The following is a 19,862-nucleotide window of genomic DNA, read 5'->3' as shown; positions in this document are numbered from 1 at the left end:
CTGATTACAGAATCAGGAATTATCATTAGGAGTAAACTGAAATAAATGCCTGGTTTAAATGCAAAAGTACTAAGAGTAGTAAAACATCTTTGCTTTTCAGAAATACACACTTAATATCATAACTACGATAGCTATGACAAAGTACACTGTATTAAGATCACTTGAGGAGTCAACAACCCATATTCAATTCTCAACGTACATTCATAAGACGTATTACGATTACATTTTTATTATCATATCACTGTGATTCCCTATTGCACTATGAATGAATCGAATCTACTTCAGAACTAAAGCCCCTTCAAGGACGACCACCTTTGATTTGAGCTTAAGCACACTAAAAGCACTTGTGTTATTAAGTGCATGTCACACAACATATGCGCTTCCTCCTTATGTAATCCTTGCATAACTAAACAACTGCACACAAACCGTACCGGTTGCAACAATATACCAAGACATGATAAACCAAGATAAGGGTCAGGTGTGTTCCCTTTAGGGAGCATTTAATCTGAAGCTCAGAGCATTTTAAACCAGACATAAGCCCCAAAGGGAAAAGTGAATTATATAACTTTGATTTCCAACTAAATCAAAAAGTCATCCAATACACATGCAAAACACATATAACCTCCACGCTCACCTACAGGCCAAGGTTACATATATGTTTAAAGAACATCTATGTAAAGGGGCTGTACATGGGATAAAATGGGATTGTCCTTATGTCAGACAAGCTGGTTTAAGCTGCCCACAAACACACAATTATAGGCAACTGAGCCACGGCTGACCAGTCCCAATGACAAAGGTGTGAAACACACCCCCAAAACAAGAAGGTTACAACGTGATGCCCATGACTTCACGCTGACTCGGTGCCGGCTGACAAAGACGCTGTGACATAACGTTACTTTCAAAAAGACAATTTCGGCAAGTACCTGGCACTGGCAAGGACCAGTGAACAGGACTTCTTTCTCTTACACAAAAAGAAATTTTTACATTTCAACTAATATGCACAAACAAGAGCACAAACATTTACATTAGCAGGCATCAGCAGTACAACGTGCCGGAGAAAAAGACTTTCATCTGCAGTCTCTTCAACTCTGTCGCCAAAGACACCAAAGACAACTTGCTCTCAGTCTTTCTCCCTTTTTGCAAAACTAAGGGCTGCCATTTGTCTTTTAAGACAGAACTGAGGAGAAAAGCAAGTTTCCCGGGGCACCTTGGGACTCACTGACCTCCACGGCAATTAGGTAAGTCCTGGTGAAAGCCACCAAGCACGGCGGGGAAGTGCAGAAAAGGAGACCTCTGGTCTCGAGTGGAGAATACAGCCAGGGCACAATTACAGAAAACCAGGCTGCCCCCCTCCAAACACCACCCCGATGCAAGAACCAAGAACCCGCACAAGCTGGAGTGTCATGAAAGAGTGCCACAAAAGATAGCAGAGAATGTCATTATGACCCAAGACACAACCCTACGCCTGTTCTGTACTTCAACTTGCTATTTAGAGTACATCGGTGTACAAAGAGATTTTTTTTTCTCTTTTCTTTTCCAGTGAAGCCTCTCATCTAATTAATAACTGGTTAGAACATTTAAATTTAAATTTATTAAGTCAAATAAATTTAAATTTCAAATTTAATTTGTCCCCTTGAAAACATAGTCATCATCTGATATGTAAAAAGGTAACTGTCTGCCAAACCTAGTTTGCTATGTTAACCTGAGGTGAAAAGTTATATTATATATTATATTAATCTTAATTGAATCGAATTGTCAGACCAGTGCAGGTTCACACCTCTAATATATATATTGCACTGGTCTGACAATTTGATTCAATTAAGATTATCAATGCACAGATTATCGATGCATATCAACATTCCTTTACATTAATTTTTTCAAATAAGTCAGTGAAATGAGAGCTGAAAAAGAAAAGAAAGAAAAATGAACAAATATCAAAAACTGAATGTTGAACTGAACAAAATCATCAATTTTATAAAAGTTGAACATGACAGGCATTCACTCTTGTGAGAGTGAGTGCTGCTCACGTTTTTACAGCACACCACATGATGCCTCTACAGAAGCACACGTGTCAGCATCCGATCGATTTACATTTTATAGCATTTACCAGACACCCTTATCCAGAGCGACTTACAGTCAGTAGTTACAGGGACAGTCCCCCCATGGAGACACTCGGGGTTACATTTCTTGCTCAGAGACACATTGGGACTAAGTGCAGTTTGAACCTGGGCCTTCCTGTTCATAGGCAAGTGTCTTACCCACTAGGCTACTATCATATGATCCGTATAGAAATATCTGGAATGGAGCAAATGAATGTGAACTAGATCATTTCTGTACCTAATGAGCCTAATGAACCAACTCCTGAACCCATAATGCTCGCCATCTTGGCTACATAGGAGGTGGGAGAGAAAAACAAATGAAGATCAATAATTGATAAAATGATATTATATCCTATTATATCCACCAGATAAAATCATTTGCATTACCATCACCTCTGTGTCCCTGACCAATACACAAATTACCCTGAAGACCTAGAAATTTAATGGAAAGGTGCTTCAGTTCTCTGACTCATGTTGTCTAAGAACCATGGGTGTTAGCAGTAATGGCCGGCCAGCCATCCCACGCTTCCTCCTATTACTGGCCCACACACACACACACACACACACACACACACACACACACACACAAAAAGAGAGAGACAGTGAGAGAGAGGGCCAGGTGCTGTGCTGACAAAGAGCTGAGTGTCAGTGGCAGCAGGACAAAGTGTTTGTTCCTGTGACTAAGTGCCACCGTTCTGTAAACAGGAGGAGCACGGCAAAGGCCTGTCTTCTACACGATGACACGCCCACATACCCTGCCACTCATCTTTTATATAGGCGGGAACCAAATTACATAATGCAACATGTCAGGCATATTGTACATACAGAGGTAATATAAAAAATATTGACAGCCTGGTTATAATGGCATCTACCATTAGGGAATGAATGCATTAGACAGCAGATGATCAATGAGTTCTTAAAGGCTCCCTATCATGAAAATTATATTATTTAACTTAACATCGAAATGAGTTCCCTAGCCTGTCTATGGTCCTGCAGTGGCTAGAAATGGCGATATGTGTAAAGAGAGCTTTTGGTCAATCTGCTTCGCCGTTCAGAGAGCAGCTCCTCAAACGGTCGGATCTGGAATTTGTCCCCTTATGACATCATAAGGGGAAAGGTTACCTACCGTTTCTCATGCTTTTTCCGCCCAGAGAATTTGTGCGCCCACCCCTTGTGTTTTTTCCACTAACCCCTCCCCTATAACATTATCTCCACCAACCTTCATGGCTTGAAAACAAGCAAAGCATTGCAGTTGCTCTTTGATTGGATGTAAAAATGAGGATGTAAAAAAAGTTTTAGTTCCGTCAAACAAGATTGAAGAACCAGTGGGTTAATTTTATTTTTTCTGTAAAAAAAAGCACACAACTTCCTGTTTGCGCCAAACATTGTGGTTGGTGAATGGTGTTGATGATGTCATTTCCACAAATGCCTGTTCAACGTCCATAGGCCGCTCTCTTCCTCATCCCGCCTCTCTCCTTCTCATTAGCATTTAAAGCTACAGACACCAAAACGCCACATACAGGCAGTATTTTAGTGTGGGACTGGATAAAAGTGGCTGTAATTCTGCACCATGGCTGAATTTCAGAGAAAGACTTCAGAATTAGGGGACCAATAAGACCAATATAAAAGCTCTTAAAGCTGATGTCTTGAAGCAGGGAAAATGTGTATGTGAAGGACCAAAGACCAAATTGCAATGCTAATTGACTGGGTCCGAGCATCTCCAGGTATCAGTGCCACCAAACTGTACCATATTTTTAACAGAAAAAAACTCTAAATATTGTTATAGTAGCATCTGTCTATCCTATATTCCTATTGGCAGTCAGCAACTATGCATTACAAGTGGCAGTTGAATTAGTCATATGGGCCAATTACAGAAACATTTTGAAGATGATCTGAATTGTTCGGAATATTTTATTCAAATGGCATTAAACAACATTAAATGAAAAAAACATTAACTTGAAAAAAAATCAACAGCATTGCGGACAACATCAATATCAAAAATCAATATTATTTTTGCTTACTGAAGAATTCTCAGCTATCTGCATGCCAATTATTTACATTTACACTTATGGCATTTATCAGACTCCCTTATCCAGAGCGACTTACAATCTGTAGTTACAGGGACAGTCCCCCTGGAAACACTCAGGGTTAAGTGTAAGGAACACAATGGTAGTAAGTGGGGTTTGGGCTTCTGGTTCATAGGTTACTACCACCTTTGCAGCAGCCTCTCAACACTGAAAACTACTACCGTGCCACAGAAAGTAATTAATTCTCTGTATCTCTTCTTGGTGAACACATTAACTGATCATTAACTGATCTTGGCCATTTAAAAACGAGCCTCTGCTCCCAACCCAGTTCCTCAATAAGCATCCAAACAGGCACAGCAGCCCAACTGTGTGCTCATTACTTAGGCAGCCCGGACCGCTAATGCATCCAAGCGAGCTGAAATGGAACTCGGCACACGCTTTCTGTTCTTCTCCGGGGGGAGGCCAGGAGAAGGTTTCCCAGAAACTGGTACAGGAGCTGTCATTTGTGACTGGTCCATGGCAGTTGGAGTTTGATGAGCATCACTGTCTTATAGATAATGAACATGCAAAACCCATGCAAATCAGGGCTGGGAATGGTGCAGTGCAAATCTAGATCTCAAATCTCAGGGTCACAATCCAACCGAGGCTGCTGCAGATGCACGCGTATCTAAACTCGGGTAGCTTAGCTCGGTAAGCCTTGATGTGGGATAGCACCGCAAGGCACACATTTCCCCAAAGTTCCATCATAGGTCTGTTTCCATAAATATCCACAAATTCATCAATCTAAACTAGTGTAGGTCCTCTTTACGCCACCAAACCGCACACGTTGCACAATGAACAAAACCTCTGAGGGAAGATGTTCGCAGCAGACCCTATAAGACACTATAGGGCACTATTTTCAAACTGGCACAGGTTTTAAAAGTGTGAGAGCTGTCAATCATCAGACCCCTCCCATTTTAAACTCATTTTATAAAAACATCATTACAGACAGTGGTCTAGGTCGGTCACTCCAGCATATGTACTCATGTACTCAAAATCACTACTTTATGCTTCTATGCATTACTCTGACTACTGGACCAGAGTCTAAGTATTTCAATACAGGTAATAATGATGCAATGTTATCTGCATCAGACAATAAAATACTGTAAATGTAAAATAATGTAATATGTTATGAAACTATAAGATAACCGTGTTACTCAGTACATTTTATTCATATTTTCTAGGACAAATAAATGGGTCGTACAATTATTCAACTGTAATTAGAATAAAAGTAAACTAAATGCAAAAGGATGAGGGGAAATAATTACAATTACATAATTCATTTTGTAATATGAATTATTTTAATATCATCCCAAAGGAAAGCATTTCAATGCAACAAAGGGCCCAATCCAGCTCTATCTACCATATCTATTTCTATGTAGCGCATTAATTACAGGCAGCTCACGTTCCTGTAATCCGAACCTGAACGTGAAGGTGGAAATGATGCAATTAAAAAGGCTCTGAAAGAGAGTAAGGTCACTCTGTGAATAAGTGGTGGTTTTATAGACCTGATTATGAAACAGCCATCACCGGGCGATAGGCGTTAGCATAACGCCGTGCAGCAACCAGTCAGGCCCACCCTGACACGTGGCCCACATATACTTTTTTTTATCAACGCGAGCTCCTGCTGGTCACAAGGAAAAAGGTGGCACTTGAACCCAAAGGTAGAGCCAAAGCTGCAAGGTGACCTGGGAAAAATCTCAAAGAACAGGCTGTACAGATGTGCAGCCAGGCCATTTTTAGAAAAGGGAAAGGAAGGTTTGATTACACCATGAGACTGGAAAAACCAGACACCAAGTCAGAGACACCAATTCACCACTGAAAGACATATGTCTTCAGTTCGGAAATGACCTCATTTGGAAAGACCCGGGGTCCCCCTCAAATCTTCCTGGATGCAGACCCTCCCACATTCAGCAGCCAAGACTATTTCAGGACAGCAGGAAACAGCACCATTCCTCCAGTTTCAGGAGACGACACATTATCCCAACTGGGAGAATGCATGTATGCGTGCACACACACACACACACACACACACACACACACACGAAGGGACAAGCATGAACATTCGGGTGTAGATTTTCATCTGAATGAGTGAGATCATATATAACTAGGTCCAGTGGGGGTCTCCCATGTTACTCTCTTGTTTAGAACCTGACCATGGTCAATGACTCAACAAAATATGTCCTCTGCTTTTAACATTCACCCTTGGTGAGCAGTGGGCAGCCATGACCGGTGCCCAGGGAGCAGGGTGTGGGGGCGGTGCTTTGCTCAATGGCACCTTGGCGGTTCGGGATTCGACCTGGGAACCTTCTGGTTACGTGTCTGCTTCATAAGTCACTAGGCCACCACTGCCCCACAAACCCCCACTTTAGCGTCTAAAGGTTACGTTTAAAGGTAGGGTTACAATAAAGAGGGCTATGAAAAGCCACATAGTGTCAGTAATATTTCACACTATTCTGCAACAGAAAGAAATCACCAACCGTACTATTACTTATTTATTTTAATACCTTTATTTCTTCTTCAGACTTCTGCAAGCCCTGCATACAAAGTATTTAGCATGCATCCCCATGCACAGAGATGCTAATAACTCCAGCTCACTGCCATCTGCATGCAAAGTTCCAACATGCTTCTCCAAATGCAGATCTCTGTTTGCGGGTCATGACCGTGGTATGTCTTTATTTGGATGTTTTGGTCACATTCTTGGAGGACTGTGAGCAAAAAAAAAAAAAAACACCTCTTGACCTGGACGTAGGTTGCACCCGTCCACGGGACAACACTCACTGCTCAGCAGTCCCTCAGCACGGCCCCAGGGCTTGATTCATTCACAGGGAGGGCAGTTTTACAGAAAAAGCCATCAGCCAGCACTGTATAAAAAGCGGTCTAATTGGATGGCGGTGATTAATGTACTTAGAGTGAGTGTTATTACGTCCCGGCTCCCGCAGGCAACAGTGATCGGGAAAGAAAGGAAGAGAAAGGAAGAAAAAAAAAAAGAAACGACAGCTCCTCATAGAGGAGGAGGATGAATGGAAATGACCTTCAGCTCACCCAGGACCAACTCTCCACACACAGCACAAAGACGGCAAGCTCATTACACAGCAGCTCGGGGCTTGGGAGAGCTGTGGTACACACACCTCCACCTCTGATGGAGGAGAACCCCATTCAGACCCTGAGTGAAGATGAAATGAGATGTTCAGTCTATTCTTTTGGTGTTGTGTAAGTGACTGTATATCCACCATCTCCACTTGTGCCCCTCTGTTTAAAGACATTCGGTCCCCACTTGACAGAACTGGATCTGACTAATTCTACAGATCAGTTTGATCAGATCGGTCTGAGAACTGGTCATTCACTAGGAGTATAACAAAACTCCACAGGTTGATGTGCACAAAACCTTTTTTATTTTACACAATGCATATAGAGCAAGTTGCATTTAAGTCAACAATTTCAGTACTTTAACTAAATTACTTACACTGCCTGTCCTACACTGGACAATTTCTGCATGAATGATTATGTTTCAGCAGGTAAGAGGTTATTATACCATAACCGATGTAGTGAGTAGCTCTGAAACAGATGATAATCTGTTCAGAAGGGTCAAGTTACTGCCATGCATCAAAGAAACCATCTAAACTACTAAAATTGGGTTAATAACAATCAAACATTATTAAAAATCTTATTGTTTGGTAAAATCAAATCTAAAAAAAAAAAAACAGCAGAAGCTGAACTCACTGGTACGTTTAACATTGACAGTAGAAACATTCCTACGTGAGATGGGAAGAGAAAGGGTTGGGACTAAACCACTGATTAGTGAGGCTGATTTTGGGAGCATAAAGACTGGACTCTAGAGCAATGGAAGAAAGTTATGCAATCTAGAAGGTCCAGATCTACCCTGTTCCAAAGTGATGGGCGCATCACATTTATGCAAATCTGGACAGAAACAAACGTTGTGGCATTGAGACACTCATTGAAACAATGGCAATGCAAAATATCTAACAGTCTTGGAGTGTGTTTTCTTCAAAGTAATTGCTTTTCTCAATAAAACGATAGAATATGATTTGAGGTAAAAATCCATATTGCAATTATTAAGGTATTGCAATATGATAAATAGGACGGATCACAATTTACCTTGCTTGGTTATCTAGCAAAATGCACTGATATTGCTGAATTTTGTATGAACTAGCTATACAATGGTCTCAAAATATATAGTCAAAAGCCTTCCAGGTCAAAATTTGGACACACCTACTCTGTGGCGGTAATGGAGACGGAGTCAGAAAGAAACATATTCAGTATTTGTTGTATCACGAGACAGTGAAGTACGTTTGTTGAATCTGTTTTTTCCCCAGAGTCCCCTCTTCTTACCTTCGTGGCTGCTTTGTTCACTATTGTCATCAAAAGCTGCTTGAAGAGTTGCTCATTAACATGAGTTAATGATAAAAAATAAATAAATAAATAAAAAATGTTCAGCATGAACCTTCAGGATTGCTGGAAACAGTCCCTGTGGTCCAACTTAAGGTGGTGGAGAGAAGACAAGAGTGTGAAATGCTGATTTGGAAAATTTTTGCCTTGTTCACAATTTTTTTTTTTGTTTATTACATAACCTCATGTGTGTTATTTCATAGTCCTGTGTCTTCAGTTTTGTTCTATAATGTAAAAAAAAATTCAAGACCCATGAATGAGTAGGTGCATCCAAACATTTGACTGGTAGTGTAAATATTTTAAATGATATTTAAATATATTTAAATTATATTTTTCTATAGTAGCATTTCCTCAACTCGCCAAGAATCTTCACCTGGCCCTCGTTGCCTTAGCAACAGAGCAGAACGATTTAAACATTTACATAGTGTTGACCAATAACAAAACATCCAATTTTACATCATGATTCTCAACTGAACAGTTCATGCACACAGAGGACAAAGTTTTTGAAGGGCGGGGCTACATAATGAGCAGGTTATTAGGTTGGGTTTCATTTCTACAGAACAGAAGACAAAAGGAAACAATATTGTTCCTCACTCAGGCTGCTCACAACATCCTTCCAAGAGATGCTCTGCTTAATTAGAAAACATCAATTCAATATTTAATTTCACATAACAGGCGTGATTATTCAACTTGCAGGTGATGTTTCACACCCCTTATCTGGTTAAATCATCCTCTTACTGCAAATATTACATAAAATAAAGCATAGAAATATCATCACCACATGACAATCCAGGTCTACCCCAACACATGGTTTGACAAGTGCAAAGCTGCTGGAGCTGACTGAGCAAGACTGTTAGTATTAGTGTGTGTGTGTTTTATAATTAACATAGAGCAGAGTTAACCTCTCACCTCACCCGAACTGTTTCTGTTCTCAGCCTCTCGCTGCCTGACAGCACAAATATTTATACCGCTGTAATGAAGTCTGGAGGAGAGCGAGACCGAGAGGGGCGATGAACGGAGAGGCAGAGTGAGAGAGGAGGTAATGTATGTATGAATGCTCGAGTGGGAGTGAGGTGCAGTGAGTGGTGAAGGAAGTGTTAAAACCAAACAATATAACAGTGTTCTGCTGTTATACCACATATCACATTTCAATATTTTTAAATCACCCTAAAACAGATTCTAGAGTAATAAATATTCATGAAACTGAGGCTACTAAGTCGACAGGCTTTGTACACCACAGATACTTTACAACTATAAAACAATGTGATCTATATATTTGTAGTTGGTGACATCAATAGTGTTAAAGCAAAGCAATCCATAAGTTCTATTAAAAGAGTCAATCACACCTTGACCATTCAGAGCAGTGTTAATGCTGGGGCCCTTGCTCCAACTGAGCACAGTCGTATATTTCATGCTGTACATGAAGAACAGGGTGCAGAAAGACTAAGATAACATTACATGCAATAAATGCAATGCTCATTCCATGACTGTACACTGTCCCAGCACAATGCATTGACCCCCAACCAAAAAGCGCGAAAGACGACGAGGCAAGGAAGCAATATGTTTAATTTTGCAGCCCCGCCTCTTCCACCTTCTCTGCATTCCCTCCATCACTCTTTGAAGGGGAGTTCAAGAGGCCGGCCCACAAGGGAGGTTAGCCCTTCCTGAAGAATCACTCTCTCAGCAAACCAGCTAAGAGCCGTGCACTTTCTTCCGCACAGCCGGTTTGAGGGGATCGACTGAAGCGCCACATTTTAATTAAATTACTGTCTTAAGAGGAGAAAGGAAGCTGAGAGGCATCAGGGAGAACGAGAAAGGGGTTTTCAGATATTTGATGCTCGCAATTAGAAATTATGAAGAGCGCAGCACCTTCAAGAACAAAAGACAGCATGGTGGTTACACAACAAATGCAACCATGCAGAGACATACATGCCAGTCTACTAGCACTGAATACGATCACGTAAACCTTGTTGTATCACATCAACAGTCTCATCTCATTCGTCATGTGATTACTGCCAACGGCATCTGAAATCCACAAAGCGGTACAGTCTTAAAGGGCGAGTTGCTGGCACTGGCCGTCTGGGAGGATGCCGATCTCCACCTGCTCCTCGTGAGCAGCGGGACAGGAGGAAATGAGTAATGACAGGGGACAGGGAGTTGGGCCTCGGCCACCGTTGGCGCCGAGACCCGCACAGTGGGAGAGCAAGCCGAGCGCATTTCTTCCTGTTTCACGCACACAGTTCCGTAATTAGACCTTTCCCCACCCCCTTCCGCCAAATCAAATCATTTGAAAACTGAGAGGGAAAAGAATGGAACTGAATTTGATGGTGTGGCAGGATGCTGTGGGTCTCATCAGTGCTCCCTGCCAACAACCACCTCAGATCTTCACCCTGACATGTCGGCCGAACGTGGGGATGCTTGCAAAAGCTTTCAGTAGAGGAGCAATGGACTGATCAAACACACTCCTGAGCTGCGGCATCACTCCCTGCATCTGTCCCGTGCAAGATATCGTAGCTTGCTGCAGACCATATACAATATGATCAAAGCATTTAAAGATTCCTGAATGTAAAATTAACACGTTGGGCACTGTTTTCCAACTGGGGTAATGCACCGGGCTGTGCACTAAGTGTATGACTGAGCACATGATTGCACATGTAGGGTGAAATATTTTATGTGGGGAAAAAACCTTACCATGAGGCCAACATTTAATATTTAACTTATCTATGTCTTTCTCTCCACTAATTTACATAGAGATCTGGTCTTCAAATTACCATTACCAACACATTACCAAGATAGGTACAGAGTAGAGATATTTACCTAGGGCTTTGCATAATTTTTTTTTTTTTTTTTTTTAAACAAAAGCCTCCACCATGCCCCAGAGCAGTCACAGTGAGGAGAAATTACTATACCACAAATCAACCTGGAAAATATGAACAGTTTTCAATACACACAATAATACGCAGGGCTGACTACAATTCAAGGAAATTACCACAGAGGTGACTTCGTTTTTCTGACGTAGTCCATTTATTGTTCATGTTTGCATGTGTTTCCATTCACACTAATCTTTCGATTTCTTCACTACATTTTCCAGGCACCATTGTGTGCTCTCCATGCAGATCACTGGAGCTGAAATTAACGAAGGGCATTAAAATATGGCAAATAAAACCTATTGCCACTATATTGAACATTTAAATATTCTGCGGGTATGAAGGTCCAAGCCTACAAGTAAGATTAGTGAGACGACTTCAGGAAGGAAAAAGCCACAAGCAATGAGCAAAGAGGGAAAAGCGCTAATGATTTAAGAGGCAGAAATCACTGAAGTCATTAATTGGACAGCCCTACATTGGTAAGAAGCACTCTGGTCAAAAACCAATCAGAGGAAATTGCATGGATGAGGGGGAGTTAAGGGAAAGATACCAATCAAGGCGTCTTAATGGACGAATGGAACAGAGGTGTGTCTCGACCTAATGGTCCATCAGGCCCAATTAACAGCAAATGATACCAGTCAGATAATTAAAAAAGTAGATCACTGAAAGAAGGATAAAATATCTATTTCAATTGCATTTACACTGGCACTTTTCACCATTCGGCTTCTTCATGGGACTGTGATGGTGATAATGCTCTCTCCTGACCGGCCAAATCGGAACAAGTGAGCAGTGGGAAAAGGTGTAAGACATAAAATGAAGATAATTGGAGGATTTGTTTCAGAAGAAACACTGTGCACCATAAGGCTAATTCAGACTGTTGGCAAAGTCATAATGGGCCTATCAGGAAAGCAGAGATATAACCTCCATCTGGTCCAGGACTTTTTAAGCAGCCATGATAATCGTGAGGTTCCCACATGCTTTATCCCTTCATTCCCTTTAACCTCTTCCTCATAGATGCTCATCAACAATCTGATGAGAACTCATCATCTCACCGTGCTTCTGTACCAGGCCAGCCCTCTGGGACCTCATCAACAATCCATCCAGGGAAAGCCTTTTAACTGATGATCGTTGACAGTCGTACAGTGCTGCTCTGTTCACTTCCAGTAAATGCTTGACCAGATGTCAACATACAATCTGTTAAGAATCTACTCAGAGCCTAAGAGAGAATTGACACATCAAGCAGGGAGTGGGTGGAGGCTGTAGCATGTGCATACGAATGCGGTCACAACTTCATGGCTTGAGAATGACAGCACTTTTCCAGTTCAGATGTCCTTGTCCAGAGCGACTTACAACGTGTTACCATGTTAACATTAATGAAAGTAATCAGTTCTGGTTCACTAGGACCCCAACTTCTTACATAAGTCAAGATTACAATAAAGAGTTTTCAAATTAGTTGTTTTTGGTATTCTCTAAAGAGGAAGGTCTTAAGCTGCAGTTTGAAAATGCTCAGCAACTGTGCTGCTCTGACCTTGAGAGGAAGTTCATTCCACCACCTAGGAACAAAGACATAGAAGAGTCTAGATGAGTGTCTTCCTCGTACCTTGGAGGGACCTCGTACCTTGGAGGGACCAGGCGATCAGTACTGGAGGGTCACGAATGCCAGAAAAACGCCTGGTTGTGAAGTCTGTGTGAATGAGGCCTTAACTCTCACTGACATATGTGAAGTAATGTAGAAAAATTGATGAGATGCATCGTGGAGCATCAATAATCGAGGCAGTGAAAATCATGATCAAATTGAATCATGAAGGTTTGTGAAGGAATCGTAAACCAGTGAATTTTCACACCTCCTGGCTTTTTGAATCTGATGACGACAGCTTCTGGGAGCCAGTGTAGGGAGCGTAGCATTGGGGTGGTGTGAGAGAATTTTTTCCTGCAGTCCTGCTGCTGCGTTCTGTATTAGTGGTAGAGGTTGGATGGCACTCGGAGGTCGACCTGCTAGAAGGGAGTTCTACAACACATTCTGACAAAACAGGTTGCCACATCTACCTCAATTATATTATAGAGTTGAGATGCAAGGATGGGCAACTATTTGGCCGGCATTAAACCTGTTGCAGGAGCACTCCAGGATTTAAAACCCCAGATAGACCAAGGTCACAGATTGAATACTTATCCAGCTGTATTTTAATACAGAATGAGGACCATTGAGGCTGTCCTATTCCGAAGGCCATTCAAATGTGGCCCACAAAAGAGTCCTTTTTGTCTATTCTTTGAAGAATCGGTTTGAAGCTAGGCAGCTTCATTTAACAGTGCAGTCACATCCTCCGGAATGTGACAATTTATATCTGACCTTACAATGCCTTGGAAGTTATTTTTATACTAGATGTTTGTATGAACTTAAGTCATTCTTTGGCTGTTATAATTGCCCTACAAAGTAGCACAATTCAAACAAAGTTAATATAGTTTCATATTTATAATTATAATTTAATAATGGATTCATTGATTTGTGGATGTGTTTTCATTTTAAGATAACATTGCCTCTTAGCAGGATGATACATGATCTGAAGGCAACTTTCCCTTTTTTAAAGGACTTACAGATATAATTGCAATGAAACACAAAGTACCCACCTCTGCAGAAAATCTGATGTGGCTTATCAATTGAGAGAAATGTCCTTGTCTTACATTTACGTTTATGGCAGTTGCCAGAGGACTGAGTACTGAGCCCTGAGGGTCACCAGTGGATAGTCTGCGTGAAGCAGACGTGGATCCTTTCCATTCACTTGGTAAGAGCGCTCATCAAGGTAGGAAGCAAACCACTGCCATGCTGCACCCCAAAATCCAATGAGTCTTTTGTTGATCTGCCACTTATGTACAATGAATCAACAACTGGACAGAAAGTGTGGTGAGTAACACATTACTTAATCCATGATCTGGATTTGGACCCACTAAGTTCCTTGAGCACATTGTGAATTCCACAATTCCAGAGCAACTAAAAATGTCAAAGATTGCAAAGAGCACCTTTTATCCACAAATTCGACTGATTGCTTCCTAAAGCTATTATGTGCTCCTTTCTCATTTGCCTTAAAATCAAAATCTGCCATCTTTTATTACCCATGATTCTCTCAGGAAAATAGAAGTAGTGACAATAATAAAAATACAAAAACTACATGAAATAAGATCTCAATCACAATCCATTAAAATGGTGACATTCCTAGTAGTAGACATCTCGTCTTAAGCAATTACTTTAAAAGTTTAGTGATTTGCGTGAAACATTCTGGCTGTGTGCCGACTAGTCATGATCATACAAGAGCTGACATACATCTGAATAATTCAAAATTCAAACACAATGTGCTTGCCAGGATGAGCTGCTCATGCATTTCCCATCCTGAATACAAGCTATACACACTTGATCTGACCTTGAAATCGGATGTGGGTCCAAAACTGGCTCAAATGGCAGGATCAGCTATAAGTATCATTATATCATCATATGACCTTGAAAACTTCAATGTGTGTTAAACTTAGATAAACGTTGTGTAACACCAGTGTAATGCAGGCAGAGATTTTACACAAAGTCCCCATAAGGACAGGTGTGTGTGTGTGTGTGTGTGTGTGTGTTTAATTCCAGTTGTTTTAGATTCCTTCTGAATGATTTCAAGAGATGACAAAACAATTTCACTTTCAAACCCATACCATATAAAAACACAGATTTCAGTGTGCATGCCAGCTGCTCATTACAACCTCAACAGGAAGTGATTTTTATCTGTGCTGCTTGAGTCACATGCACTCCACTCTGAATTACCCCAACATTGCGCTTTCTCGTACTATACACCATAGACAGCATCTCAAAATAGCGAAAGTGTGGTGAGAGTGTATAAACCAGCTGCCAACGTCACATACAGATAACGCCATTCGCACTCACTCACACTGGCAAATGTCACAGAGTGCAGTCATAACTATAACAGTGGCGGTGACCTCGCGCTTGTTTTCATTCACAGACATCTGCACAGCTTTCTGCATGGGTCAAAACAACAAACCAACAGCTAGACAAAATCAACCAATCATCATAAATATGAGCAGAGGGGGCAGTGAGGGCTCTGAAAACTGGGTGTATGAATGATATCAATGTCACAGGATTTATAAATCAGAATGAGCTTAAGATAGCGGTTAAGGAAGTGGCTCCGTAATCAGGAGGTTGCCGGTTCGAGTCCTGAACCACCAAGGTGCCACTGAGGTGCCACTGAGCAAAGCACCGTCCCCACAAACTGCTCCCCAGGCGCCTGTCATGGCTGCCCACTGCTCACCAAGGGTAATGGTTAAAAGCAGAGGACACACTTCGTTGTGTGCCCCGTGTGCTACGCTGTGTATCACAATGGCAATCATTTCACTTCCCACAAGAATTTGAATTAGTAAGATCTAAAAAACCTACCTCACATTCAGGATTGCTCTTCATGACACTTTCTAATCATTACTTGGATGAATGTTATGAAGTGTATCAGCCAGGACCAAAAAGATCTGTGAGTTTAAACATAAAGTTCTAAAATCTTTAAAATTGTTTTCAGCAGGGAAGCTGAGCTGATCGTTTTTGGACTGCCAATCGTTATTATAACTAACCAATTGCGCAACCTGCAGATTTCCACCCAAGTGCTGATTTGGATGATGCCCCCAAGAACCATTTTATAAGGACCGTCTTGTTCAGGGTGTGTCCTTGACCAATGACCCACCTGGATCTGATACTGATACAACACACGAGTTGTAATAAGACACTACCACCCTAATGTCCTTGATTGCCCTTGGTTTAATCCTCCCAGAGGAGTTCTGACCAGCAGAACGTTGTCCACTGTAGGTAGCTGCATGGACACTTAAGTATGGAGACCATTGTGGGAAGAGTGAAAACAGAGCTCAGCCCTCGTTCAATCAATAATCTATTACGCTGACCTTTGGACTCTCTCATAAGTGAAGTCTGTTCCGAGCTCACAGTAAAGAGGTGGGAAGGACAGCCAGGCATCTTCCCCCGGCCACGGCGGACAGTAACAGACACTAATGGGCTAGTGCATTCACAGGGCACAGCATCATCAGCAAAGACTGGGTGATTTGGGCTTATTGTAGGTTTGACTGGACACATCTGACGGAGGAGGAGAAGGAGGAGTGGTGTTCCGCCACTTCTTCATTTGACCAGAGCTGCCGTCGGACCCCACGGCCACCTCAATTCACCATCTCTCCACATTAATGCAGATATGCACTTTCATCTTTAAGGCGTTCAGCGTAAACCCCCACCCTAACACCACCATGAGCAGAGTCACAGAGCAAAACCTTAAATTTAATCAGGAGAAATATTTCGGCAGGAGCGAGCTGATAAATAATTCAGAAACAAGTTCGACAGCACTGCGGGCGAGGCTCCGGATCGGGGCGGGAAAAGGAGGAGAAGGAGAAGCCATGGGGCTGTTAAAAAGGTAATGTCATTCTGCTACTGCGCCCCACAAGCGCCTGATTTATATGCTTGAAAGAGAGCAGGAGGGATGGGGTGCAGGAACACAAAAGAGGAAGGGACTGAGAATAAGGTGGGGAAAGAGACAGAACCACGTTCCCGTTCTCACAGGGAAGTAGCCTAATCGTTTAATCTCCCCAACCCCCAACATAAAAGGTTATGTGAGGGGGGGGGAATTGGCAGATTAAGTTAAGATATGAATACTAAGTCGCTGAAAAGGAGGTCATTGCGGTTCATTTTACAGATACAGCTGAGTCCAGAGCACAGATAAGGTTGCACAAGACAACCAGAACAACTGAAGGGCAATATTCAAGTCGCACCAACATTTACATGAGCTCGGGGAATACTGTTGTACTTTCCTGCAGTCATATAAAGTGGCCAATCAATAATAATGCTCAGGAGTTGATTGATTAAAGCAATGCCAATTCATTTGGCTATTTTTTATTTTTTGTCGACAAGGTTGAGTAATTGTATTGCATTTGCTCTGGTGGACACTTGTGTAATCCTGTAAACATTGAAAATGGACAATTAATAATGAAGCTCAGAAATAACTCAAGATCATGCTCAGGTTGGCCTTGCTCAGAAGTCACAGATCAAATGAAAATTACATTTTTGCTCTTGTACAAATCTCAAATTAATAATAATCCTCACTAATTACTTGTGTGGTGTTCTTTGGTAGTCAACTATAGTGACTACTAAAAGTTCATCTCTGCTGGCCTGTAATTAAAAATTAAATTAGTTTGCTATTAATCATTGATAACTAAAACACATTGAAAATAATGCTTTGCTTTATTCAAAATATTGAGAAAATGTAGTACCTAGTTTCAGACAAGCTCAGCATCACGCTATTGCATTTTCTTGTAAATGCCTGAAAAGGGCAATTAAGGGTTCGCTGTTTGTGTGCAGTGGGCGGGATGAAAGACGGAGAGGGATTAAATATTGAAGAGCACATTAGGAGGGCCGGCTAAGCCTCCCACAGCACAAAAGCCATGGAGAACAGCAGCTTACTAATGCCAGATCATGACAGAAAAGGCTGTACTTGACACTGATCTCAGAAAAGATCCTAATGAGTAAATCTGATGATGAAAGAGTAACGAGGCCCTTAACCCGAGGACACTGAAACCAGAGGACACCAACATTTTTGGTTATCACGTATAGAGCATCATTGTATAAAAGTGGTCAACTATGGAGAACATTCTGCTGCTCTTTGATTAAATCCTACAAGACCTGTTTGTTTATGCTGAATCTGCATATCAAAAATTCTGATAAAATTCTCTACCCTCTGTCAGCTAGGACTAGGGCACCAGTATGACTGCAATTTGCTGCAATATATAAAGCCATCGCTGTTAGAACCTTGACCCATAAAACTCAAAAACATTATCAATCCATCTGCAAAAAAAAAAGCATGAAGACAACACAATCTTAATGAATTTTAAGTCCATCTTGCATTCTACCCGTCTCTAATATCTGACAATAATACGGTAGTGTAATGTTTAGTCTATCATTAAAAAACAGTGCAGTAAAGCATCTGAACTGGGCCTCTTCTTCAGATTGATTGTTGGGCCTGTGGCGAACTCTGCGGAATATCAATAATTAAGGCGCTGAAGCACTGCCGGTGCACTTTATGGACTCCCGGTACACCCAGACTACATCAGAGCACCATACACTTGGAGCGGCAGGGCGCTGTTAACCACACCACAGAGCAGTTAAACATCAGCACAAGCCATCTGAGTCATGCTGGGTCAAACCGGCTTTTTCACTCATTCTTTCCACATGATTTGGGTGATTGAGTTGACTCGGTAATCAATCGATTAATATTTAACCTATACACTCTCATTAATATAATAACAATATTCCCCAAAAATATAATATAATGTAAAACAGATACTCTATTCTGAAGGACATAGGATCATGTTAACCATTTATTCCCAAGTGGTCTGTTGAAAACTATTAATAATAAGATTTTAAACTATTAGAGACAAGTGTGGGGAACAAGACTCTGGATATTACAGTACAGTCACACAAACATGCTGAAGGAGGACTACTCTTGGGGCAAAAATAAAATGCAAATAAATGGCACAGGGTAATCAAGCCTGAGCTTGGTGGCCACAGATATAAAGAGGAAATACGGCGACCTGTCCTCGGGCGAGGCCGGCCAAGCGTCTCTCTCTCTCTCTCTCTCTCTCTCTCTCTCTCTCCCTGCAGACGCCGGCCATCTGGAGTTACTGTCACACGCCCATAGGGAACGGGGGGATCGCGAGAGCGCAGTCACGTCTGCGGCATCCAGACATATCTATTTACACATGAAGGGAATATATTATTGTGTTGATGCAGCGCTCCTGAGCGAGATGGCACACAGCGCCTGGCTGGGGGTCCTTTTGTTGAATTCTTCCTCCCCCATGCTGCTTAAAAGCCCGCTATGTAAACACGCGGGCATACATTAGAGTCTCTGAATTAGCAATGCATACAGCTACATGTTTGGTGTACAGCATGTGCTCAAATTCTCTCTCACACACACACACACACACACACACACATTACAATCCCATAAGGATGTGGATGATCATCGGCAGACGTCTGTGGAGAGAGCATTTAGGGGACCGCGAGCAGCTTGTCTTGCATCTTGCGAGGCCACCTGCAGAGCTGCGAAAGCATATCTGGGAGCAAGGAGCAACATTAAGGCTCACCCTGCTCGGCTGAGCAGGCAGTAAATCAGAACGCGTCAGGGACACATTTCCACAGGCAAACCTGAGTCAAATGGGCCAATTTTATGAGTCAAATTGCTGCCTTTCCTTTGTTTTTGGAGGGAATTACATAGACTTAAAGTCAACCTGCTACTGAGCAACCTACTTTCTTGCTCAAATCCTAGTGGGCAAGGAAGCGGACCTGTAATTGAAGGTGCCACTGAGGTCTTCTTAAGCAAGGTACTGTCGCCTTT

At 41.9% G+C, this 19,862-nt stretch overlaps 1 protein-coding gene across 5 annotated transcripts in view; it reads right to left on the bottom strand.

Annotated features, from left to right (window-relative positions):
• Nucleotides 1-19,862, bottom strand: part of rptor (regulatory associated protein of MTOR, complex 1) — a 116,054-nt gene that overhangs the window by 79,899 nt on the left and 16,293 nt on the right. The window lies entirely within an intron of this gene.

Source organism: Denticeps clupeoides, chromosome 3 (genome assembly GCF_900700375.1).
Source record: "Denticeps clupeoides chromosome 3, fDenClu1.1, whole genome shotgun sequence".
In the NCBI taxonomy this organism is placed as follows: domain Eukaryota; kingdom Metazoa; phylum Chordata; class Actinopteri; order Clupeiformes; family Denticipitidae; genus Denticeps; species Denticeps clupeoides.
The sequence above is the reverse complement of the archived record's forward strand: the minus strand, read 5'-3'. Positions and strand labels throughout refer to the sequence as shown.